This window comes from Arachis ipaensis, chromosome B03 (assembly GCF_000816755.2).
Source record: "Arachis ipaensis cultivar K30076 chromosome B03, Araip1.1, whole genome shotgun sequence".
Lineage (NCBI taxonomy): Eukaryota > Viridiplantae > Streptophyta > Magnoliopsida > Fabales > Fabaceae > Arachis > Arachis ipaensis.
The window spans coordinates 29,076,739-29,104,218 of NC_029787.2; positions in this window are offsets into that span (position 1 = coordinate 29,076,739).

Below are 27,480 nucleotides of genomic sequence, written 5' to 3' on the forward strand. Positions count from 1 at the left end.
GTCTTCATGCGCCGGAAGCAAGTTCCAGTTTCCGAGAAAACTATTCAAGAGGTACTTCGAGTCCCACCCGTACCGAATGAGGTAGATGGTTACCAAGAGGCCCTCCGCCAGCGTGATGCCTTCGACTTTGTTTTTAATTGGGACGCTGTGCACCGGGTCATTGCCGAACCGGATACATTTTGGACCCGAGGACACCTCAGGCCCCGACCCAAGGGCATTCTTGCGTATTTTCTAACTGTAGAGGCTTGAGCATGGACCCAAATCTGGTCTCATTACGTGTTTTCCAGCACTCACGAGACCTTGATCACCGCGGACCTCGCCTTGTTAGTTTGGTGTATACTCACAGAGCGGCCGGTCAACATTGCTCGCCTCATCCACCAAGCCCTGGGTCATGTTTATGCCAAGGGTAACCTACCCTTCCCGGCCTTGGTGACAGAGCTAGTTGCTACTGCTGGTGTTCCCCGGGAGACTAAGGATCGAAAAGCAATGATTCCGGTAGACGACAATGTGGTCCCAACCGGAAAATATCTCAAGCCTCCGGCGGAACACAACACCTTTGAGATAGCTGCCCCCTCGGTTATTCCTACCATTTCTTCTACATCACAAGGATCTTCTCACCAAAGGCTTGAAGACCTCCACAAGAAGATAGATAGATATGAACGACGGAACCAACGCCAATATGCTTACATAAAGAAGCTTTTGAGTTGCTTGACTCCTTCTGTGGAAGAACCGGAGATCTCCACATCCATCTCGTACTTAAGTGAAGAAAGCACTCGCGAACGGGATAGTGGAAGTTCCAAACTCGATCGCCACTTGCGTCTTGCTAGTAGCACGGAGGACCGTGCTAATTCTTAAAGTGTGGGAGGTCGTTCGACCGATCTCCGTGGGTAGTAATCTCCTCTTTTCAACATCTAGGGACTTTATTTCTCTTTTGTTTTATTAATTAGGACACCTTCCATGTTTAGTAATTTGTCTCGTTTGTTAGGACTACTTGGTTAGGGTGACGAATTCTTTTTCAAGAAACTGTATTTTCAGGGTACCCTACCAATTTTGAAAAAAAAAAATTGTGATAAACTTGCTTGAAGAATGTATTTTGGAACATAGTGTTTGAGCTAAGAACACAAGCATGTGAGTTTTGAGCCTTATTGTGTGGTTATATCTTCTAACCACTTATTTCCCATTCTTGTGTGCAATATTCTCTCTCTATGATTGCAATCCTTGCTTTGTCTGATTCTATATATCTATTACTTTGTGTATGAATGCATTTACATGGTTGAGGCCATCATTTCAATAGTCACTTTTCCCAAACGGCCTTAACCCTTTTATCTACCATTGCTAACCAATTTTGAGCCCATGATAAACCCTTTTTGTTCTTAAATGGAGCACATCAACACCCCTAAGTGAAAAATAATGAATGTCCCTGGATTTGAATCCTTGATTAGCTTAGGTGAGTGAGGGTATGTATCATTTAAATGGGAGGATGTACTTGGGAATTTAGGTAGATGTAAAGGTGTGTCTTTGTAGTTGTAATTGAAAATTCTGGAAATTGGGAACATACTCATGTATTAAATGATTAAACTATATGCATTGACACTTTTGTACATGAAACCCCAAAAAAAGGACAAACAAAGAAAAATTTTTTTTTGTGTATATATGAGAATGAAGAAAAAATAATGTAAGAAAAAGAAATAGAAAAATAGAAGAAACAAAAAAATATGGAAAAAGAAAGCAATAAAAAGGGGACAAAAATGCCCCAAGGTAAAGTAATAATAACAATACATATGAGATGTGAATTAAAAAGAATGCATGAGTATGTGAAAAAGTGAAACCCATGGGTAGCTAGGTATTGTATTAGAATTATATAGGTTGTTTTATGTGTTCAGTGAGACCTTAGGTTAATCATGGATTCAAATGTTAAGCTCACTTGACCATATACATCCCTACCTTTACTCTAGCCCCATTACAACATATGAATAAGACCTCATGATACTTGTATGCATGCATTGAGTAATTGTTGATTGTTAGATAAAAGATAAATCTTGGAAAACATGATTAGGAGAGGATTGAGTGACGAACCCTATACACTTGAGCGAATAGAGCGGATACACTTCCGGTGAGGGATCGATGCTCAACTCCTTGTTCCCGGCTTTCACAAGCATTCATCTAGCGAGTTATATGCACTTCATGTTGATGTTCAAATTGGTAGGATTTATGGACTACATGTCATTTTCACCCTATATGCTCATATGTGTTCTTGGAGGATAGATTTACCCTTGACCAAGTAGGTAGATGCCTTTACATTAGTTGCATGCATTCATTTAGGTAATTTGCACTTCATGAACCTTTTCTTCCCATGGTCTTTGGTCTTTTTATTTTTAGCGTGAGGACATGCTTGGTTTAAGTGTGGGGAGGTTTGATAAACCCTAATTTTGTGGTTTATATTGTGTAGAATTTGAGGGGTTTTGTCAATATTTTTCACACTTATTCACAAGAATTGCATGGTTTTGTGTTCTCTTCCTAATATTGCTTCATGATGGAAAATATGCTTCTTTTGCCTTAAAATTGCCATATTTTGATCCTCTTTTATTACCATTCAATGCCGTGATGTGTTTGTTGAGTGATTTCAGAGTTTATAGGGCAAGAATGGCCTAGAAGAGAGAAAGAAAGCATGCACAAGTGGAAGGAACATGAAGAATTGGATTTTGGAGAATTCAGCATCGACACACACGCGCAGCTCACGTGCACGCGTGGGTGCAGAAAGTTGGGAATGGCACGCGAAGATTGGCGCATCCGCGTGGATTAGCAAAATCTCCATCGAGCACGCGTGGATTAGCAAAATCTCCATCCGCGTGCTGGACGCGCACGCGTGGATCGCAAAATTCAAGCGACGCGCACGCGTGCATGACGCGTATGCGTGACGAGCTGCACGTGACCTCATTAAAAGAAATCGTGCCTGGCGATTTCTGAGTTTCAACAGGCTCAAATTCAAGCTGGTTCTGCATGGAAAAGCTCCAATAATTCTAGGGGAAAAGGGGGGGATTATTCATTACACACTTAGACACAATTTTAGCTAGTTTTTTAGTTTTTGTTCTTCTAGAGAGAGAAACCCTTGTTCCTCTCTAGATCTAGTTTGATTTGATCTTCCCTTGTTGAATTTTGAATTGGATATTGTTGATTTCTAGTTCTGATTACTTAATTTGAATTCCTTAGTATAATTTTGTTTAGATCTTGTGTTAGATTTATGTTTTCTTGTCAATTGTCATTTTCTACCCATTTTGTGAATCTTGTGGATCTTGAATTGTTAATGTTACATTGATGATTTTCATGATTAATTGTGTTGTTTGAGTGATTTTCCATTGATAATTGTTAGTGGGTACCTTTTAATTTCAATTTAATTGCATTTTGAATATGTCTTTTAGTAATGCTTACCATGTGTTTGATGAAATGTTTCCTTTTATTATGGAGTAATTTTCCTTACTCTTGGCCTAGGCTAAGGGAATCGGATAAACTTGAGTCATTGGGTCTAATGGATTTGATGATTTGAGAACCCTTAGTGGTCAATTTGATAACCATTGACACTAGCCTACTACTAAGTCAATTGGTAGCTAGGTTGGACCTTATGGATTGATGTTGACCAAGCCATTTAATATACTTCAAGTATAGAAGTAAACTTAATGAGTTTGGTTCCTCATAATTATCAAGATATGGTTATTAGACAAGGATAGTGATCCCAATTCCTATGCCTAGCCAAGAGTTGCTTTTAGTATTCATATTTGAAAACCAAAAATTTCAATTGCTTAATTCTAGTTATAATTACTTGTTTAGTTTTAGAGTAGAATTATATTGGAAGTTCTCTTATTAGTTTAGATTTTCTCACACCTTGCTTAGTTACTTGAATTAGTTTCTTGCAGTTTAAGATTTCTTGCTTGATTAAGCCTCTTAGTTTAATTTCTTGCTCATGACTTGCAACCCCGGAATTCTAACCAATGTTGATGCACAAGTTTGCCCACTCCTTGTGAGACGACCCGAGGTTTGAATACTTCGGTTACTTTTATTGGGGTTGAACTTGTGACAACCAATTCTTTAAAATTTGATTCGAGGATTATTTGTCGGTTGAGGGCTATACTGGCAACGCGAATATTTTGTGAAATTTCTTACCGACGATAGTCCGACCGTCATTGAGTTGGTGGCATTGCTTTTGTTTTTTGAATGTATGATTAAACAGTGCATATTTGAAGTTGAAACTTTAGAATGCTGGATCTTGAAAGAATAAGAAAAAAGGAAAGATATTATTGATAATCTAAAAAATCGATAAAATTGATTCTTGAAGCAAGAAAAAGCAGCAAAAAGAAAAAGAAAAAACATGATGCAAAAGAAAAAAAATATATGCATGCGAAAAAGAAAGAAAAAAATGGCGAAAAGAAAAAAATAAAAAGCAGAAAAATCCATTACTGCCCAAAAATGCAAGAAAAGGAGGACAGATTGAAAAGGCCAATAACCCTTTAAACCAAAAGGCAAAGGTAAAAGGACCCAAGGCTTTGAGCATTAATGGATAAGAGGGCCCAAAGGAATAAAAATTCTGGCCTAAGCGACTAAACCAAGCTGTCCCTAACCATGTGCTTGTGGCGTGAAGGTGTCAAGTGAAAAGCTTGAGACTGAGCGATTAAAGTCGTGGTCTAAAGCAAAAAGAGTGTGCTTAAGAACTCTGGACACCTCTATCTGGGGACTCTAGCAAAGCTGAGTCACAATCTGAAAAGGTTCACGCAGTTAAAGTGTCTGTCGCATTATTGTATCCGATGGTAATACTGGAAAACAATGTGCTTAGGGTCACGGCCAAGACTCTGAAAGCTGTGTTCAAGAATAAAAAAAAAACTGAACTAGGAGAGTCAATAATATCATCTGGATTCTAACTTCCTAAAGATGCCAACCATTCTAAATTTCAATGGATAGTGAGATGCCAAAACTATACAGAAGCAAAAAGCTACTAAGTCCCGCTCATCTGATTGTAACTAAGCTTCATTTGAAACTTAGAGATTTATTGTATCTTAATTTTCTTTTTATCCTACTGTGTTTTTAGTTGCTTTGGGACAAGCAACGGTTTAAGTTTGGTGTTGTGATGAGTGGATATTTTATACGCTTTTTGGCATCATTTTCATATAGTTTTTAATAGTTTTTGTTTAGTTTTTATTGAGTTTTTATAGGTTTTAGCGTTAAATTCATATTTTTGGATTCTACTATGAGTTTGTTTTTTGTTTTTGTATAATTTCAGGTATTTTCTGGCTGAAATTGAGGAGTTGGAGCAAAAGTCTGATTCAGAGACAGAGAAAGCACTGTAGATGCTGTCCAGATCTGACCTGCCTGTATTCAGATGTTGTGGCCGACTATATTATTCCTAGCACCCTTGCTACCCATGTCAGACTTAAAGCTACTTTGCTACTTTGGGCTATTATAAAAGGAAAGAAAATAGCCATTGTGCCTTTGATCGACACATTGATTTTGGAGCAAAAGTCTGATTCAGAGACAGAGAAAGCACTGCAGATGCTGTCCAGATCTGAACTCCTTGCACACGGAAGAGCTTTTCTGGAGTTACAGAAGTTCAAATGGAGCTCTCTCAACGGCTATGGAAAGCTGACTTGTAGAGCTTTTCAGCAATATATAATGGTTCATACTTTGCTTCGGATTAGAAGGCCCAAAACTGGCGTCCAACGCCAGCTTCATACCCCCTCCAGGCGTCCAACGCCCAAATAACAGAGCCCAATGTCCAAATGCCCAGAGAGGACCCCCTAGCTGGCATTTCATGCCCTAGAGACCTCATAGCACGTGGATCTCATCAAAGCTTAGCCCAAACACTCACCAAGTGGGCCCCAGAAGTGGATTTTAGCACTAAATATACTGTTTTACCCTTACTAATCATCTGTTTAGTATTTAAAGTGTATTTTACATAATCATTCGAATAATATACTATCATTTAGCATATTTCCGTGTATCACTTTGTTTTTATCATCATTATGAGTTTCTAAACATCCTAGGTTGAGGGGAGGAGCCCTGCTGAGTCTTATGAATTAATAAAGTATTACTGTTTCTCTTCGATCCGTGTTTGATTAATTCTAAGATGTATATCCGATCTTCATCATGATGAATAGGATGATCTGACAAATTAGCTCTGTTCATCATATTAAGACGAACGTGCTTGACAAACACCCGCGTCTACTTGGGTTCAAAATGCGTCTTTCATCGGACAATGACGAGCCAACAGCTATGTTTATACATCTCTCAGACGGCTAATCCACAACTTCGTTGGAGATTTCTCGAGACATCAGTTCAGCCGATTTCTAGGGAGATTAGGGTCTCTGTGGTAGAGGCTTGAACCCAAGGTGCAGCATTCTCTGATCCAGAAGATCTGACCTTGTCTGTGGCATTTTGAGTAGGATCATTAAGGAGAATGAACTGTACGAGCTTCACCCTCAATCAGAATGGATCTGCACTAAACCTGGGGTTCAGATCTGGAGGAGTATTGGCAGATGCTCAAACCAGTGTCAATCATATACAGTCTGCCATTGAAGAAATCACTCACAAGCAAAGAGAGCAGTAATATCGGAGTTAATTCAGAAAGACAAAGCAACTCCAATCCTTTACCTTATCCCTATTAGTGATTTTAATATATACAATATATGCCTTTCATACATTACTCTTACAACTCCATATATGACATAAAATCATTCTCCTTCTGATCTTCCTGACTAAGACCTGCAAGATAACCATAGCTTGCTTCAAACCACAATCCTCATGGGATCGACCCTAACTCGCTCAGGTATTGCTTGAATGATCCAGTGCATTGCTAGTACTGCTGTACGAAGGTGTGGGGATTCGTGCGCACCAGGATGCGTTCAACGTAGGTTGGAGCTGCATTGGATACAGGTAGGGGTACTGCTTTTTCGAGCTCAAAGATGAGGATCGTCCATGGCCCAAACTAAACATCCATTCTTGACATATGCATATCGTTTTGAAGCTCTAAATCTTAGCTTTCTAACGCCGCTAAACTGCTTTATTTGGACATCTATAGCTCAAGTTATGCCCACTGGAGTATGAAGAGGTCAGGGTTGCATTAAATGCAGATGAGAGCTGCGTTAGACTTGAGGTGGGCTGCGTTCAACGCAGGAAAGGGTGGCATTAGACGCAGGTCTACTATAGACATATGCATATCCCTTTGAAGCTCTGGATGTTAACTTTCTAACGCCGCTATAACTGATTTATTTGGACCTCGATAACTCACGTTATGCTTGCTGAAGTATGAAGAGGTCATGGTTAACAACATTTGCAAATTCTTTTTGAACTTTGCTAGGGCTTGTTTTCAATTCTTGGTTCCCTAGGAGGTTGCTTCCTTTTGCATCCTACCTTCTTTGGTTCTTGCCTAAAATCTTTTACAATTTTTTAGACATACCAAAACTTAAAGCAACTCCAAAAAATATTAATTAAAGCATAAAAATCTCAATTAAAATAAAAAATCACTAATTTTATTCAAAAAAATAATTAAAAAATTAAAAAGATGCTAATGCATCAACACTTAGTAGATATCATGATATTTGAACGCTAGTTATTTTTCCTTCACTTTTGATAGTTTTTCGAGGAATAGAACTTTTACTGTATTTAAGTTATCCCAAATTCCAAATTAAAGGCTCCTGCAAGGGCTAGGACTGTGGGTGTCAATTGTAATATATGTATATAAGTTTACTAAGTACTTACTAATGGACATTATGTATTTTAGATTCTGATGTATTTATTATAACTGGTGTGATGTATCAAACTGAACTCTCGTGGCATTATATGTATGATATATGTTTTCTGTTTTATATTTTACTATATTGATTTGTTATTTTATTTAGATATGTGGTGCACGAAATCGTGATTGTTCATTCCCCAGCAACGGTGCAAAAAACTTGGTACACACGTTCATAATCTCAATTCTGTTTTACAACTCCACACAACTAACCAGCAAGTGCACTGGGTCGTCCAAGTAATAAACCTTATGTGAGTAAGGGTCGATCCCACGGAGATTGTTGGCTTGAAGCAAGCTATGGTCATCTTGTAAATCTCAGTCAGGCAGATTCAATTGGTTATGAGGTTTTGATAATTAAAATATAAATAAAATATAAAATAGGATAGAGATACTTATGCAATTCATTGGTAGGAATTTCAGATAAGCGTATGGAGATGCTTTGTTCCTTCTAAATCTCTGCTTTCCTACTGCTTTCATTCAATCATTCATACTCCTTTCCATGGCAAGCTGTATGTTGGGCATCACCGTTGTTAATGGCTACTTCCCGTCCTCTCAGTGAAAATGGTCCAAATGCACTGTCACCGCACGACTAATCATTTGTCGGTTCTCGATCATGTTGGAATAGGATCCATTGATCCTTTTGCGTCTGTCACTACGCCCAACACTCGCGAGTTTGAAGCTCGTCACAATCATCCCTTCCCAGATCCTACTCGGAATACCACAGACAAGGTTTAGACTTCCCGGATCTCAGGAATGACTGCCAATAATTCTAGCTTATACCACGAAGACTCCGATTTTTCGGAATGGAGGCTAAGAGATACATGCTCGATCTAAGGTAGAACGGAAGTGGTTGTCAGGCACGCGTTCATAGGTTGAGAATAGTGATGAGTGTCACGGATCATCATATTCATCATGTTGAAGTGCAAACAAATATCTTAGAATAGGAATAAGCTTGAATTGAATAGAAAAATAATAGTACTTTGCATTAATTCATGAGGAGCAGTAGAGCTCCACACCTTAATCTATGAGGTGTAGAAACTCCACCGTTGAAAATACATAAGTGATAGTGGTCCAGGCATGGCCAAATGGCCAGCCTCAAAGGTCTAGGGACTAAACATCCAAAAGATGGTCAAAAAGACTTTCTGAAATAAATCACTAAAAGTATTTTTTATACTAAACTAGTAGCTAGGGTTACAGAAGATAAGTAATTGATGCAGAAATCCACTTCCGGGCTCACTTGGTGTGTGCTTGGGCTAAGCATTGAGCTTTCATGTGTAGAGACTCTTTTTGGAGTTAAACGCTAGGTTGTAGCTTGTTTCTGGCATTTAACTCTGATTTGAAACCTGTTTCTAGCGTTTAGCTTTAGAATAGGGCAGGAAGTTGGTGTTTGAACGCCAGTTTGTGTCATCAAAACTCGAGCAAAGTATGAACTATTATATATTTCTAGAAGCCCTGGATGTCTACTTTCCAACGCAATTAAGAGCGCGCCAATTGGGTTTCTGTAGCTCCAGAAAATCCATTTCGAGTGCAGGGAGGTCAGAATCCAACAGCATCTGCAGTCCTTCTTCAGCCTCTGAATCAGATTTTTGCTCAGGTCCCTCAATTTCAGCCAGAAAATACTTGAAATCACAGAAAAATACACAAACTCATAGTAAAGTTCAGAAATGTGATTTTTATTTAAAAACTAATAAAAATATACTAAAAACTAATTAAATCATACTAAAAACTACTTAAAAACAATGCCAAAAAGTGTATAAATTATCCGCTCATCACAACACCAAACTTAAATTGTTGCTTGTCCCCAAGCAACTGAAAATCAAATAGGATAAAAAGAAGAGAATATACTATAAATTTCAAAATATCAATGAAACTTAGCTCCAATTAGATGAGCGGGACTAGTAGCTTTTTGCCTCTGAACAGTTTTAGCATCTCACTTTATCCTTTGAAGTTCAGAATGATTGGCATCTATAGGAACTCAGAATCTAGATAGTGTTATTTATTCTCCTAGTTCAGTATGTTGATTCTTGAACACAACTACTTGATGAGTCTTGGCCATGGCCCTAAGCACTTTGTTTTCCAGTATTACCACCGGATACATAAATGCCACAGACACATAACTGGGTGAACCTTTTCAGATTGTGACTCAGCTTTGCTAAAGTCCCCAATTAAAGGTGTCCAGGGTTCTTAAGCACACTCTTTTTGCTTTGGATCACGACTTTAACCGTTCAGTCTCAAGCTTTTCACTTGACACCTTCACGCCACAAGCACATGGTTAGGGACAGCTTGGTTTAGCCGCTTAGGCCAGGATTTTATTCCTTTAGGCCCTCCTATCCATTAATGCTCAAAGCCTTGGATCCTTTTTACCCTTGCCTTTTGGTTTTAAGGGCTATTGGCTTTTTGCTCTTGCCTTTTTGTTTAAAGAGCTTTTGGCTTTTTCTGCTTGCTTTTTCTTTTTCTTCTATTTTTTCGCAAGCCTTTGTTTTTTCACTGCTTTTTCTTGCTTCAAGAATCGATTTTATGATTTTTCAGATTATCAATAATATTTCTCCCTTTTCATTATTCTTTCAAGAGCTAACAATTTTAACATTCATAAACAACAAATTCAAAAGACATATGTACTGTTCAAGCATTCATTCAAAAAATAAAAAGTATTGTCACCACATCAAAATAATTAAACTAATTTCAAGGATGAATTCGAAATCATGTACTTCTTGTTCTTTTGTAATTAAAACATTTTTCATTTAAGAAAGGTAATGGATTCATAGGGCATTCATAGATTTAAGACATAGACACTTAAACACTAATGATCATGTAATAAAGACATAAACATAAATAAACATAAAGCATAGAGAACGAAAACAGAAAAAATAAATAGACAAGGAGATTAAAGAACGGGTCCACCTTAGTGAGGATGGCGTCTTCTTCCTCTTGAAGAACCAATGGTGTTTTTTGAGCTCCTCTATGTCTCTTCCTTGCCTTTGTTGTTCCTCCCTCATGGCTCTTTGATCTTCTCTAATCTCATGGAGAATGATGGAGTGCTCTTGGTGCTCCACCCTTAGTTGTCCCATCTTGGAACTTAATTCTCCTAGGGAGGTGCTGATTTGCTCCCAAAAATTTTGTGGAGGAAAGTGCATCCCTTGAGGCATCTCAGGGATTTCATGATGAGAAATCTCCTCATGCTCTTGTTGAGGTCCATGAGTGGGCTCTCTTGTTTGCTCCATCCTTTTCTTAGTGATGGGCTTGTCCTCTTCAATGAGGATATCTCCCTCTATAACAATCCCAGCCAAATTGCAGATGTGGCAAATGAGGTGAGGAAAGGCTAACCTTGCCAAAGTGGAGGACTTGTCAGCCACCTTGTAGAGTTCTTGAGGTATAATCTCATGAACTTCCACTTCCTCTCCAATCATGATACTATGGATCATGATGGCCCGATCTATAGTAACTTCAGACCGGTTGCTAGTTGGAATGATAGAGCGTTGGATGAACTCCAACCATCCCCTAGCCACTGGCTTGAGGTCAAGCCTTCTTAGTTGAACCGGCTTGCCTCTTGAGTCAATTTTCTATTGAGCTCCTTCCACACATATGTCCATGAGGACTTGGTCCGACCTTTGATCAAAGTTGACCCTTCTAGTGTAGGGGCGTGCGTTTTCTTGTATCATTGGCAAGTTGAACGCCAACCTTACATTTTTCAGACTAAAATCTAAGTATTTCCCCCGAACCATTGTAAGCCAATTCTTTGGGTTTGGGTTCATACTTTGATCATGGTTCCTAGTGATCCATGTGTTTGCATAGAACTCTTGAACCATTAAGATTCTGACTTGTTAAATAGGATTGGAGAGAACTTCCTATCCTTTTCTTCTAATCTCTTGTCGGATCTCCAGATATTCGCCCTTTTTGAGCTTAAAAGGGACCTCAGAGATCACTTTTTTCTTGGCCACAACTTCGTAGAAGTGGTCTTGATGGACCTTTGAGATGAATCTCTCCATCTCCCATGACTCAGAGGTGGAAGCAATTGCCTTTCTTTTCCTCTTTCTTGAGGTTTCTCTGGCCTTAGGTGTCATTAATGGTTATGAAAAAATAAAAAGCAACGCTTTTACCACACCAAACTTAAAATGTTTGCTCGTCCTCGAGCAAAAGAAGAAGGGAAATAGTAGAAGAAGAAGAAAATGGAGGAGATGGAGGGGAAGTGTGTATTCGGCCAAGGGGGGAAAGAAGTGTTTGTGATGTGTGAAAATGAGGTAGTGTTGAGGGGTTTATATAGGGGTGGGGGAGGGTTAGGTTTCGTGTATTAGGGTTGGGTTTGGGAAGGAAAGGATTTTGAATTTGGAGGTAGTGGGGTTTTTGGGGAAGAGTGGATGGATGTGATTGGTGAAGGGTATTTTTGGAAGAGATATGGAGGTGATTGGTGAAGGCTATTTGGGGAAGAGTGTTATGAAAGGGTGTAAAGAGGAGAGAAGAAGAGGTGGGGCAGGTGAGGATCCTATGGGGTCCACAGATCCTGAGGGGTTAAGTTCTTAGCATCCCTGCTCCATTTAGGGGTGCAAAACACCCTTAGAGTGCACTTCTGGCGTTAAACGCCAGGTTGCTGCTTGTTTCTGGCGTTTAACGCCAGCTTTTCTCTCATTCTTGGCGTTAAACGCCAGACTGTAGCTTATTTTTGGCGTTTAACACTAGCTTGATGCTTCTTTCTGGCGTTAAACGCCAGTTTGATGCTTCTTACTGGCGTTTAAACTCCAGTAAGCTCTTCCTCCAGGTTGAGCTATTTTTAATGTTGTTTTTCATTCTGTTTTTGATTTTTCAGTTGTTTTTGTGACTTCACATGATCATCAACCTAAAGAAAACATAAAATAACAATAGAAAATAAATAGATATAATTAAATAACATTGGGTTGCCTCCCAACAAGTGCTTCTTTAATGTCAATAGCTTGACAGTGAGCTCTCATGGAGCCTCACAGATAATCATAGTAGGGTTGGGGCCTCTCAACACCAAACTTAGAGTTTGGTTGTGGCCTCCCAACACCAAACTTAGAGTTTAAATGTGGGGGTTTTGTTTGACTCTGTATTGAGAGAAGCTTCTTATGCTTCCTCTCCATGGTTACAGAAGGAGAACCTTGAGTCTTGAATACAAGGTAGTCCTCATTCAACTGAAGGACCAACTCTCCTCTGTCAACATCAATCACAGCTTTTGCTGTAGTTAGGAAGGGTCTGCCAAGGATGATGGATTCATCCCCGTCCTTCCCAGTGTCTAGGATTATGAAATCAGCAGGGATGTAAAGGCTTTTAACCTTCACTAGCACGTCCTCTACTAGTCCATAAGCCTGTTTCATTGATTTGTCTGCCATCTCTAGTGAGATTCTTACAGCTTGTACCTCAAAGATTCCCAGTTTCTCCATTACAGAGAGTGGCATGAGGTTTATCCCTGACCCCAGGTCACACAGAACCTTCTCAAAGGTCATGGTGCCTATGGTACAAGGTATGAAGAATTTTCTAGGATCCGGTTTCTTCTGAGGTAATGTCTGCCTCATTAATGCACTCAGTTCATTAGTAAACAAGGGGGGTTCATCTTCCCAAGTCTCATTACCAAATAACTTGGCATTCAGTTTCATGATTGCTCCTAGATACTTAGCAACTTGCTCTTCAGTGGTGTCTTCATCCTCTTCAGAGGAAGAATATTCATCAGAGCTCATGAATGGCAGAAGGAAGTTCAATAGAATCTCTCTGGTCTCTGTATGAGCCTCAGGTTCCTTTGGTTCCTCAAAGGGGAACTCCTTTCTGTCCAGAGGACATCCCATGAGGCTTTTCTCACTGGGACTCACGTCCTCCTCACTCTCTCCAGGTTCGGCCATGTTGGTCATGGTTATGGCCTTGCACTCTCTCTTGGGATTTTCTTTTGTATTGCTTGGGAGAGTACTGGGAGGAATTTCAAAAATCTTCTTACTCAGCTGACCCACTTGTACCTCCAAATTTCTAATGGAGGACCTTGTTTCAGAATAGCTTTGTTCAGAATTCTCTGTCTGTTGCTGAGAAGATGATGGAAAAGGTTTACTATTGCTAAACCTATTTCTTCCACCATTGTTATTGAAGCCTTGTTGAGGCTTCTGTTGGTCCTTCCATGAGAGATTTGGATGATTTCTCCATGAAGGATTATAGGTGTTTCCATAGAGTTCTCCCATGTAATTCACCTTTGCCATTGCAGGGTTCTCAGGATCATAAGCTTCTTCTTCAGAAGATGCTTCCTTAGTACTGTTGGATGCAGCTTGCAATCCATTCAGACTCTGAGAAATCATACTGACTTGCTGATGAGCGGATAATTTATACGCTTTTTGGCATTGTTTTTAAGTAGTTTTTAGTATGATTTAGTTAGTTTTTAGTATATTTTTATCAGTTTTTAAATAAAAATCACATTTCTGGACTTTACTATGAGTTTGTGTGTTTTTCTGTGATTTCAGGTAATTTCTAGCTGAAATTGATGGACTTGAGCAAAAATCTGATTCAGAGGCCGAAGAAGGACTGCAGATGTTGTTGGATTCTGACCTCCCTGCACTCAAAGTAGATTTTCTGGAGCTACAGAATCCCAAATGACGCACTCTCAATTGCGTTGGAAAGTAGACATCCAGGGCTTTCCAGCAATATATAATAGTCCAAACTTTTTCCGAGTTTTAATGACGCAAACTGGCGTTCAAATGCCAACTTCCTACCCTATTCTGAAGTTAAACGCCAGAAACAGGTTGCAAATCAGAGTTAAACGCCAGAAATAGGCTACAACCTGGCGTTTAACTCCAAAAAGAGTCTCTATACATGAAAGCTCAATGCTCAGCCCAAGCACACACCAGGTGGGCCCGGAAGTGGATTTCTGCATCATTTACTTATTTTCTGTAACCCTAGCTACTAGTTTAGTATAAAAACTACTTTTAGTGATTTATTTCACATCTATCTTTTGGATATTTTATGTTCAGAGATCACGTTTAGGGGGCTGGCCATTCGGCCATGCCTGAACCACTTTCACTTATGTAATTTTCAACGGTGGAGTTTCTACACCCAAAGATTAAGGTGTGGAGCTCTGCTGCTCCTCATGAATTAATGCAAAGTACTATTATTTTTCTATTCAATTCAAGCTTATTCCTATTCTAAGATATTCGTTTGCACTTCAACATGATGAATATGATGATCCGTGACACCCATCACTATTCTCAACCTATAAACGCATGCCTGACAACCACTTCCGTTCTACCTTAGATCGAGCGTGTATCTCTTAGCCTCCATTCCAAAAGATCGGAGTCTTCGTGGTATAAGCTAGAATTATTGGCGGTCATTCCTGAGATCCGAAAAGTCTAAACCTTGTCTGTGGTATTCCGAGTAGGATCTGGGAAGGGATGACTGTGACGAGCTTCAAACTCGCGAGTGTTGGGCGTAGTGACAGATGCAAAAGGATCAATGGATCCTATTCCAACATGATCGAGAACCGACAGATGATTAGTCGTGCGGTGACAGCGCATTTGGACCATTTTCACTGAGAGGACGGGAAGTAGCCATTGACAACGGTGATGCCCAACATACAGCTTGCCATGGAAAGGAGTATGAATGATTGAATAGAATAGAAGTAGTAGGAAAGCAGAGATTCAGAAGGAACAAAGCATCTCCATACGCTTATCTGAAATTTCTACCAATGAATTGCATAAGCATTTCTATCCTATTTTATATTTTATTTATATTTTAATTACCAAAACCTCATAACCAATTGAATATGCCTGACTGAGATTTACAAGATGACCATAGCTTGCTTCAAGCCGACAATCTCCGTGGGATCGACCCTTACTCACGTAAGATTTATTACTTGGACGACCCAGTGCACTTGCTAGTTAGTTGTGCAGAGTTGTGAAAAAGAATTGAGATTATAAACGTGCGTACCAAGTTTTTGGCGCCATTGCTGGGGAATGAACAATCACGATTTCGTGCACCAAGTTTTTGGCGCCGTTGCCGGGGATTGTTCGAGTTTGGATAACTGACAGTTCATCTTGTTGCTCAGATGAGGTAATTTTATTTTAATTTTAAGTTTTTTTATTATTTTTATTTTTGAAAATTTTTCAAAAAAAAAATTAAATTATTCTATGTTCTTCAAAATTTTTAAGAATGAATTCTAGAGTTTCATGAGATATGTTGAATCCTGGCTGGCTGTTAAGCCATGTCTAATCTTTTGGGCCGAGGTTTTAACTATCTTTAGAAGAGCTTCTTTGTCTTTCTCAGCAAATTAGCTGTTGTATGTGATGTTCTGCTGAAGCTTGGCTAGCCATTGGCCATGTCTAGTATTTTGGACCGGAGCTTTTACTGAAAGCTTGGCTGGCTAGTAAGCCATGTCTAATTCCTGGACCGGAGTTTTAGACTAACATTGCATGATTTCTAGAATTCTCATTAGAAATTTTGAAATCCTTATTTGTCTTTTTCCAATTAATTTTTGAAAAATCCAAAAAAATTAATAAAAAAAAAAAACCAAAAGTTTGATGTTTCTTGCTTGAGTCTAGTGTCATTTTTTTAAGTTTGGTGTCAATTGCATCTTTTTAATTTTTCTTAAAAATTTTCGAAAACTCATGCATGATGTTCTTCATGATCTTCAAGTTGTTCTTGATGAATTTTCTTGTTTGATCTTTGCATTTTCTTGTTTTGTGTCTTTTCTTGTTTTTCATATGCATTCTTGAATTATTAGTGTCTAGAGAATAAAAATTTGTAAGTTTGGTGTCTTGCATGTTTTTCTTTTCTTAAAAATTTTCAAAAAACATGTCCTTGATGTTCATCTTGATATTCAAAGTGTTCTTGGTGTTCATCTTGACATTCAAAGTGTTCTTGCATATTTTTCTTGTTTTGATTCATAATTTTTATGTCTTGTGTCTTTTTTGTGTTATTCTCTTTCTTCATTAAAAATTCAAAAATAAAAAAATATCTTCCCCTTATTCTCTCATAAATTTTGAATATTTGAGTTGACTTATTCAGAAATTTTTAAAATTTAGTTGTTTCTTATGAGTCAAGTCAAATTTTCAATTTAAAAATCCTATCTTTTCAAAACCTTTTTCAAAAATCAAATCTTTTTCATTTTTCTCTTGTGATTTTCGAAAACTTTAAAAATGATTTTCAAAATCTTTTTCTTAATTACATTTCATAATTTCAAAATCTTTACTAACAATTAATGTGATTGATTCAAAAATTTTAAAGTTTGTTACTTGCCTATTAAGAAAGGTTCAATCTTTAAATTTTAAAATCATATCTTTTAGTTTCTTGTTAGTCAAGTAATCAACTTTAATTTCAAAAAAATCAAATCTTTTTAATTTCCTTTTCAAATCCTTTTCAAAATAAATTTCAATCATATCTTTTTCAAAATTAATTTCAAAATCCCTTTTCTAACTTCTTATCTTTTAAAAATTGATTTTCAAATATTTTTCAATTAACTACTTGACTTTTTGTTTGATTTTAACATTTTCGAATTCTTCCCCCTCTCATCTCTTTCTATTTATTTATTTATCTACTAACACTTCTCTTCTACTCATAATTCGAACCAACTCTTCCCCTCTGTGTTTGAATTTCTCTTTTCTCATTCTTCTATTCTTCTCTTCTTCTACTCACATAAAGAAATCTCTATACTGTGACATAGAGGATTCCATATTTTCTGTTCTCTTCTTTTTCATATGAGCAGGAACAAGGATAAGAACATTCTTGTTGAAGCTGACCCTGAACCTAAAAGGACTCTGAAGAGGAAGCTAAGGGAAGCTAAGGCACAACTCTCTGGAGAGGACCTGACAGAAATTTTTGAAAAAGAAGGAGACATGGCCGAACCTAATAACAATGGCGGAGATGCAAGAAAGATGCTTGGTTACTTTATTGCACCCTCTTCCAACTTCTATGGAAGAAGCATCTCAATTCCTGCAATTGGAGCAAACAACTTTGAGCTTAAGCCTCAATTAGTTTCTCTAATGCAGTAAAATTGCAAGTTTCATAGACTTCCAATGGAAGATCCGCATCAGTTTTTAGCTGAATACTTGCAAATCTGTGACATTGTCAAGACCAATGAAGTTGATCCCGAGGTCTACAAGCTTATGCTTTTCCCTTTTGCTGTAAGAGACAGAGCTAGAACATGGTTAGATTCACAACCAAAGGAAAGCCTGAACTCTTGGGATAAGCTGGTCAGTGCTTTCCTGACCAAATTCTTTCCACCTCAAAAGATGAGCAAGCTTAGAGTAGAAATCCAAACCTTCAGACAGAAGGAAGGAGAATCCCTCTATGAAGCTTGGGAAAGATATAAGCAACTGATCAAAAGGTGTCCTACTGACATGCTTCCAGAATGGAGCATCATATGTATATTCTATGATGGTCTGTCTGAGTTGTCAAAAATGTCATTGGACCATTCTGCAGGAGGATCTCTTCATCTGAAAACCCCTACAGAAGCTCAGGAACTCATTGAAATGGTTGCAAATAACCAGTGCATGTACACCTCTGAGAGGAATCCTGTAAACAATGGGACGCCTCAGAAGAAGGAAGTTCTTGAAATTGAAACTCTGAATGCCATATTGGCTCAGAATAAAATATTGACTCAGCAAGTCAATATGATTTCTCAGAGTCTGAATGGATTGCAAGCCGCATCCAACAGTACTAAAGAAGCATCTTCTGAAGAAGAAGCTTATGATCCTGAGAACCCTGCAATAGCAGAGGTGAATTACATGGGAGAACTCTATGGAAACACCTATAATCTTTCATGGAGAAATCATCCAAATCTCTCATAGAAGGATCAACAGAAGCCTCAACAAGGCTTCAACAATAATGGTGGAAGAAATAGGTTTAACAATAGCAAACCTTTTTCATCATCTTCTCAGCAACAGACATAGAATTCTGAACAGAGCCATTCTGGCCTGGCAACCATAGTCTCTGATCTATCCAAGACCACACTAAGTTTCATGAATGAAACAAGGTCCTCCATTAGAAATTTGGAGGCACAGGTGGGTCAGTTGAGTAAGAAGATTACTGAAACTCCTCCCAGTACTCTCCCAAGTAATACAGAAGAAAACCCCAAGAGAGAGTGCAAGGCCATCACAATGACCAACATGGCCAAACCTGGAGAGAGTGAGAAGGACGTGAGTCCCAGTGAGGAAAGCCTCATGGGACGTCAGCTGGACAGAAAGGAGTTTCCCTTTGAGGAACCAAAAAAATCTGAGGCTCATACAGAGACCATAGAGATTCCATTGAACTTTCTTCTACCATTCATGAGCTCTGATGAATATTCTTCCTCTGAAGAGGATGAAGACATCACTGAAGAGCAAGTTGCTAAATATCTAGGAGCAATCATGAAGCTGAATGCCAAGTTATTTGGTACTGAGACTTGGGAGGATGAACCCCCTTGTTCACCAATGAACTAAATACATTAATGAGGCAGACATTACCTCAGAAGAAACCGGATCCCAGAAAATTTTTCATACCTTGTACTATAGGCACCATGACCTTTGAGAAGGCTCTGTATGACCTGGGGTCAGGGATAAACCTCATGCCACTCTCTGTAATGGAGAAACTGGGAATCTTTGAGGTACAAGCTGCAAGAATCTCACTAGAGATGGCAGACAAATCAATGAAACAGGCTTATGGACTAGTAGAGGACATGCTAGTGAAGGTTGAAAGTCTTTACATCCCTACTGATTTCATAATCCTAGAAACTGGGAAGGATGAGGATGAATCCATCATCCTTGGTAGACCCTTCCTAGCCACAGCAAAAGCTGTGATTGATGTTGACAGAGGAGAGTTGGTCCTTCAGTTGAATGAGGACTACCTTGTATTCAAGACTCAAGGTTCTCCTTCTGTAACCATGGATAGGAAGCATGAAAAGCTTCTCTCAATACAGAGTCAAACAAAGCCCCCACATTCAAACTCTAAGTTTGGTGTTAGGAGGCTACAACCAAACTCTAAGTTTGGTGTTGGGAGGCCACAATCAAACTCTAAGTTTAGTGTTGAGAGGCCCAACCCTGCTCTGATTATCTGTGAAGCTCCATGAGAGGTCACTGTCAAGATATTGACATTAAAGAAGTGCTTATTGGGAGGCAACCCAATGTTATTTAATTATATCTATTTATTTTCCATTGTTATTTTATGTTTTCTGTAGGTTGATGATCATGTAAAGCCACAAAAACAACTGAAAAATCAAAAACAGAATGAAAAATAGCATTAAAAATAGCACACCCTGAAGGATAAGCTTACTGGCATTTAAACGCCAGTAAGAAGCATCAGACTGGCGTTTAACACCAGAAAGAAGCATCAAGCTGGCGTTAAACGCCAAAAACAGGCTACAGTTTGGCGTTTAACGCCAGAAGTGTACTCTAAGGGCATTTTGCACGCCTAAATAGAGCAGGGATGCTAAGTCCTTGACCCCTCAGGATCTGTGTACCCCACAGGATCCCCACCTACCCCACCTCTTCTTCTCTCCTCTTCACACCCTTTCATAATACTCTTCCCCAAATACCCTTCACCAATCACATCCATCCACTCTTCCCAAAAAACCCCACCTACCTCCAAATTCAAAATCCTTTCCCTTCAAAACCCAACCCTAATACACGAAACCTAACCCTTTCCCCAGCCCTATATAAACCCCTCAACACTACTTCATTTTCACATATCACAAACACTTCCTTCCCCCCTTGGCTGAATACACACTTCCCCTCCATCTCCTCCATTTTCTTCTTCTTCTACTATTTTCCTTCTTCTTTTGCTCGAGGACGAGCAAACATTTTAAGTTTTGTGTGGTAAAAGCGTTGCTTTTTGTTTTTTCATAACCATTAATGGCACCTAAGGCCAGAGAAACCTCAAGAAAGAGGAAAGGGAAGGCAATTGCTTCCACCTCTGAGTCATGGGAGATGGAGAGATTCATCTCAAAGGTCCATCAAGACCACTTCTATGAAGTTGTGGCCAAGAAGAAAGTGATCCCTGAGGTCCTTTTCAAGCTCAAAAGGAGTGAGTATCCAGAGGTCCGATATGAGATTAGAAGAAGAGGATGGGAAATTCTCTCCAATCCTATTCAACAAGTCGGGATCTTAATGGTTCAAGAGTTCTATGCAAATGCATGGATCACTAAGAATCCTGATCAAAGTATGAACCCGAATCCAAAGAATTGGCTTACAATAGTTCGGGAAAAATACTTAGATTTCAGTCCGGAAAATGTAAGGTTGGCATTCAACTTGCCAATGATGCAAGAAAATGCACGCCCCTACACTAGAAGGGTCAACTTTGATCAAAGGTTGGACCAAGTCCTCATAGACATATGTGAGAAAGGAGCTCAATGGAAAATTGACTCAAGAGGCAAGCCGATTCAACTAAGAAGGCATGACCTCAAGCCAGTGGCTAGGGGATGGTTGGAGTTCATCCAACGCTCAATCATTCCCACTAGCAACCGGTCTGAAGTTACTATAGATCGGGCCATCATGATGCATAGTATCATGATTGGGGAGGAAGTGAAAGTTCATGAGATTATACCTCAAAAACTCTACAAGGTGGCTGACAAGCCCTCCACTTTGGGAAGGTTATCCTTCCTCACCTCATTTGCCACCTCTGCAATTCGGCTGGAGTGGACATAGAGGGAGACATCCTCATTGAAGAGGACAAGCCCATCACTAAAAAGAGGATGGAGCAAACAAGAGAGCCCACTCATGGACCTCAACAAGAGCATGAGGAAATTCCTCATCATGAAATCCCTGAGATGCCTCAAGGGATGCACTTTCCTCCACAAAACTATTGGGAGCAAATTAACACCTCCCTAGGAGAATTAAGTTCCAACATGGGACAACTAAGGGTGGAGCACCAAGAGCATTCCATCCTCCTCCATGAAATTAGAGAAGATCAAAGAGCTATGAGGGAGGAGCAACAAAGGCAATGAAGAGACATTGAGGAGCTAAAGCACTCCATAAGATCTTCAAGAGGAAGAACTAGCCGCCATCACTAAGGTGGACCCGTTCTTTAATTTCTTTGTTCTTTATTTTTCTGTTTTTCGTTTACTATGCTTTATGTTTATTTATGTTTGTGTCTTTATTACATGATCATTAGTGTTTACGTATCTATGTCTTAAAGCTATGAATGTCCTATGAATCCATCACCTCTCTTAAATGAAAAAATGTTCTAAAAACAAAAGAACAAGAAGTACATGATTTTGAATTTATCCTTGAAATTAGTTTAATTATTTTGATGTGGTGGCAATACTTTCTGCTTTCTGAATGAATGCTTGAACAGTGCATATGTCTTTTGAATTTGTTGTTTATGAATGTTAAAATTGTTGGCTCTTGAAAGAATGATGGAAAAGGAGAAATGTTATTGATAATCTGAAAAATCATAAAATTGATTCTTGAAGCAAGAAAAATCAGTGAACAAGAAGAAGCTTGCGAAAAAAAAATTTGCGAAAAATAAAAGAAAGAAAAAGAAAAAGCAAGCAGAAAAAGCCAATAGCTCTTTAAACCAAAAGGCAAGAGCAAAAAGCCAGTAACCCTTTAAACCAAAAGGCAAGGGTAAAATAAAAAGGATCCAAGGCTTTGAGCATTAATGGATAGGATGGCCTAAAGGAACAAAATCCTGGCCTAAGCGGCTAAACCAAGATGTCCCTAACCATGTGCTTGTGGCGTGAAGGTGTCAAGTTAAAAGCTTGAGACTGAGCGGTTAAAGTCATGATCCAAAGCAAAAAGAGTGTGCTTAAGATCCCTGGACACCTCTAATTGCGGACTCTAGCAAAGCTGAGTCACAATCTAAAAAGGTTCACCCAATTATGTGTCTGTGGCATTTATGTATCCGGTGGTAATACTGGAAAACAAAGTGCTTAGGGCCATAGCCAAGACTCATAAAGTAGCTGTGTTCAAGAATCAACATACTGAACTAGGAGAATCAATAACACTATCTAAATTCTGAGTTCCTATAGATGCCAATCATTCTGAGCTTCAAAGGATAAAGTGAGATGCCAAAACTATTCAGAGGCAAAAAGATACTAGTCCCACTCATCTAATTGGAGCTAAGTTTCACTGATATTTTGGAATTTATAGTATATTCTCTTTTTTTTTATCTTATTTGATTTTCAGTTGCTTAGGGACAAGCAACAATTTAAGTTTGGTGTTGTGATGAGCGGATAATTTATACGCTTTTTGGCATTATTTTTAAGTAGTTTTTAGTATATTTTTATTAGTTTTAAAAAAAATCACATTTCTGGACTTTACTATGAGTTTGTGTGTTTTTCTGTGATTTCAGGTAATTTCTGGCTGAAATTGATGGACTTGAGCAAAAATCTGATTCAGAGGCCGAAGAAGGACTGCAGATGCTGTTGGATTCTGACCTCTCTGCACTCGAATTGGATTTTCTAGAGCTACAGAATCCCAAATGGTGCGCTCTCAATTGCGTTAGAAAGTAGACATCCAGGGCTTTCCAGAAATATATAATAGTTTATACTTTCTCCGAGTTTTGACGATGCAAACTGGCGTTCAAACGCCAACTTCTTGCCCTATTCTGAAGTTAAACGCCAGAAACAGGTTGCAAATCAAAGTTAAACGCCAGAAATAGGCTACAACCTGGCGTTTAACTCCAAAAAGAGTCTCTACACATGAAAGCTCAATGCTCAGCCCAAGCACACACCAAGTGGACCCGGATGTGGATTTCTGCATCATTTACTTATTTTCTGTAACCCTAGCTACTAGTTTAGTATAAAAACAACTTTTAGTGATTTATTTCACATCGATCTTTTGGATATTTTATGTTCAGAGATCACGTTTAGGGGGCTGGCCATTCGGCCATGCCTGAACCACTTTCACTTATGTAATTTTCAACGGTGGAGTTTTTACACCCTAAAGATTAAGGTGTGGAGCTCTGCTGCTCCTCATGAATTAATGCAAAGTACTATTATTTTTCTATTCAATTCAAGCTTATTCCTATTCTAAGATATTCGTTTGCACTTCAACATGATGAATATGATGATCCGTGACACTCATCACTATTCTCAACCTATGAACGCGTGCCTGACAACCACTTCCGTTCTACCTTAGATCGAGCGTGTATCTCTTAGCCTCCATTCCGAAAGATCGGAGTCTTCGTGGTATAAGCTAGAATTATTGGCGGTCATTCCTGAGATCCGAAAAGTCTAAACCTTGTCTGTGGTATTCCGAGTAGGATCTGGGAAGGGATGACTGTGACGAGCTTCAAACTCGCGAGTGTTGGGCGTAGTGACAGACGCAAAAGGATCAATGGATCCTATTCCAACATGATCGAGAACCGACAGATGATTAGCCGTGCGGTGACAGCGCATTTGGACCATTTTCACTGAGAGGACGGGAAGTAGCCATTGACAACAGTGATGCCCAACATACAGCTTGCCATGGAAAGGAGTATGAATGATTGAATGGAAGCAGTAGGAAAGCAGAGATTCAGAAGGAACAAAGCATCTCCATACGCTTATCTGAAATTCCTACCAATGAATTGCATAAGCATTTCTATCCTATTTTATATTTTATTTTTATTTTAATTACCAAAACCTCATAACCAATTGAATCTGCCTGACTGATATTTACAAGATGACCATAGCTTGCTTCAAACCGACAATCTCCGTGGGATCGACCCTTACTCACGTAAGGTTTATTACTTGGACGACCCAGTGCACTTGCTGGTTAGTATTGCGGAGTTGTGAAAAAGAATTGAGATTATGAACGTGCGTACCAATTTTTTGGCACCGTTGCTGGGGATTGAACAATCACGATTTCGTGCACCACTTGCTGAGTAAATATTTTATTCTGAGCCAATATGGCATTCAGAGTTTCAATTTTAAGAACTCCCTTCTTCTGAGGCGTCCCATTGTTCACAGGATTCCTCTCAGAGGTGTACATGAACTGGTTATTTGCAACCATTTCAATGAGTTCTTGAGCTTCTGTAGGGGTTTTCAGATGAAGAGATCCTTCTGCAGAATGGTCCAATGACATTTTTGACAACTCAGATAGACCATCATAGAATATACATATGATGCTCCATTCTAGAAGCATGTCAGTAGGACACCTTTTGATCAGTTGCTTATATCTTTCCCAAGCTTCATAGAGGGATTCTCCTTCCTTCTGTCTGAAGGTTTGGATTTCCACTCTAAGCTTGCTCATCTTTTGAGGTGGAAAGGATTTAGCCAGGAAAGCACTGACCAGCTTATCCCAAGAGTTCAGGCTTTCCTTAGGTTGTGAATCCAACCATGTTCTAGCTCTGTCTCTTACAGCAAAAGGGAAAAGCATAAGCCTGTAGACCTCGGGATCAACTCCATTGGTCTTGACAGTATCACAGATTCGCAAGAATTCAGCTAAAAACTGATGCGGATCTTCTATTGGAAGTCCATGAAACTTGCAATTCTGCTGCATTAGAGAAACTAATTGAGGCTTAAGCTCAAAGTTGTTTGCTCCAATTGCAGGAATTGAGATGCTTCTTCCATCGAAGTTGGAAAAGGGTGCAATAAAGTCACCAAGCATCTTCCTTGCATCTCCACCATTGTTATTGGGTTCGGCCATCTCCTCTTTCTTTTCAAAAAATTCTGTCAGGTCCTCCCCAGAGTGTTGTGTTTTAGCTTCCTCTTGAGAGTCCTTTCAGGTTCTGGATCAGCTTCAACAAGAATGTTCTTAGCCTTGCTCCTGCTCATATGAAAAAGAAGGGAATAGAAAATATAGAATTCTCTATGTCACAGTATAGAGATTTCTTTATGTGAGTAGAAGAAGAGAAGAATAGAAGAATGAGAAGAGAGAAATTCGAACAAAGAGGAGAAGAGGTGGTTCGAATTATGAGTAGAAGAAAAGTGTTAGTAGATAAATAAATAAATAGAAGAAGGTGAGATGAGGAAGAATTTCGAAAATAAAATAAAATAAAATAAAAATATTTTTATTTTTATTTTAAATATTAGTTATAATTCGAAATTTAAAAAGAAAAATTAAATTAAATTAAATTAAAATTTAAAACAATTAGTTAATTAAAAAAGAATTTTGAAAAAGAGGGGAGGAGTTTTCGAAAATTGGAAAGAGAAGAGTAGTTAGTTGGTTTTGAAAAAGATGTGATTGAAATAGAAAACTTTTAAAATCAAACAAAAAGTTAAGAGGTTAATTGAAAAATATTTGAAAATCAATTTGGAAAAGATAAGAAGTTAGAAAAGGGATTTTGAAATTAATTTTGAAAAATATATGATTGAAATTTATTTTGAAAAGGATTTGAAAAGGAAATTAAAAAGATTTGATTTTTTGAAATTAAAGTTGATTACTTGACTAACAAGAAACTAAAATATATGATTCTAAAATTTAAAGATTGAACCTTTCTTAATAGGCAAGTAGCAAACTTTAAAATTTTTGAATCAATCACATTAATTGTTAGTAAAGATTTTGAAATTATGAAATGTAATTAAGAAAAAGATTTTGAAAATCATTTTTAAAGTTTTCGAAAATCACAAGAGAAAAATGAAAAAGATTTGATTTTTGAAAAGGGTTTTGAAAAGATAGGATTTTTAAATTGAAAATTTGACTTGACTCATAAGAAACAACTAAATTTTAAAAATTTTTTGAATAAGTCAACTCAAATATTCGAAATTTATGAGAGAATAAGGGAAAGATATTTTTTTATTTTTGAATTTTTAATGAAGAAAGAGAAAAACACAAAAAAGACACAAGACATAAAAATTATGAATCAAAACAAGAAAAATAAGTAAGAACACTTTGAATGTCAAGATGAACATCAAGAACATGTTTTTTTGAAAATTTTTAAGAAAAGAAAAATATGCAAGACACCAAACTTACAAATTTTTATTCTCTAGACACTAATAATTCAAGAATGCATATGAAAACAAGAAAAGACACAAAACAAGAAAATGCAAAGATCAAACAAGGAAATTCATCAAGAACAACTTGAAGATCATGAAGAACATCATGCATGAGTTTTCGAAAATTTTTAAGGAAAATTAAAAAGATGCAATTGACACCAAACTTAAAAAATGACACTAGACTCAAACAAGAAACATCAAACTTTTGGTTTTTTTTTTTTATTTTATTAAATTTTTTTAGTATTTTTTGAAAATTAATTTTAAAAAAGAAAATAAGGATTTCAAAATTTCTAATGAGAATTCCAGGAATCATAATCATGCAAGGTTAGTCTAAAAACTCCGGTCCAGGAATTAGACATGGCTTACTAGCCATCCAAGCTTTCAGTGAAAACTCCGGTCCAAAGCACTAGACATGGCCAATAGCCAGCCAAGCTTTAGCAGAACATTACATACAAAAGATAAATTGCTGAGAAAGACAAAGAAGCTCTTCTAAGGATAGTTGAAACCTCGGTCCAAAAGGTTAGACATGGCTTAACAGCCAGCCAGGATTCAACATATCTCATGAAACTCTAGAATTCCTTCTTAAAAATTTTGAAGAACATAGAATAATTTATATTTTTTTGAAAATTTTTCGAAAACAAAAAGAATAAAAACAAAAACTTAAAATTAAAATAAAATTACCTAATCTGAGCAGCTAGATGAGCCGTCAGTTGTCCAAACTCGAACAATTCCCGGCAACGGTGCCAAAAACTTGGTGCACAAAATCGTGATTGTTCATTCCCCAGCAACGGCGCCAAAAACTTGGTACGCACGTTCATAATCTCAATTCTGTTTCACAACTCCGCACAACTAACCAGCAAGTGCAGTAGGTCGTCCAAGTAATAAACCTTAC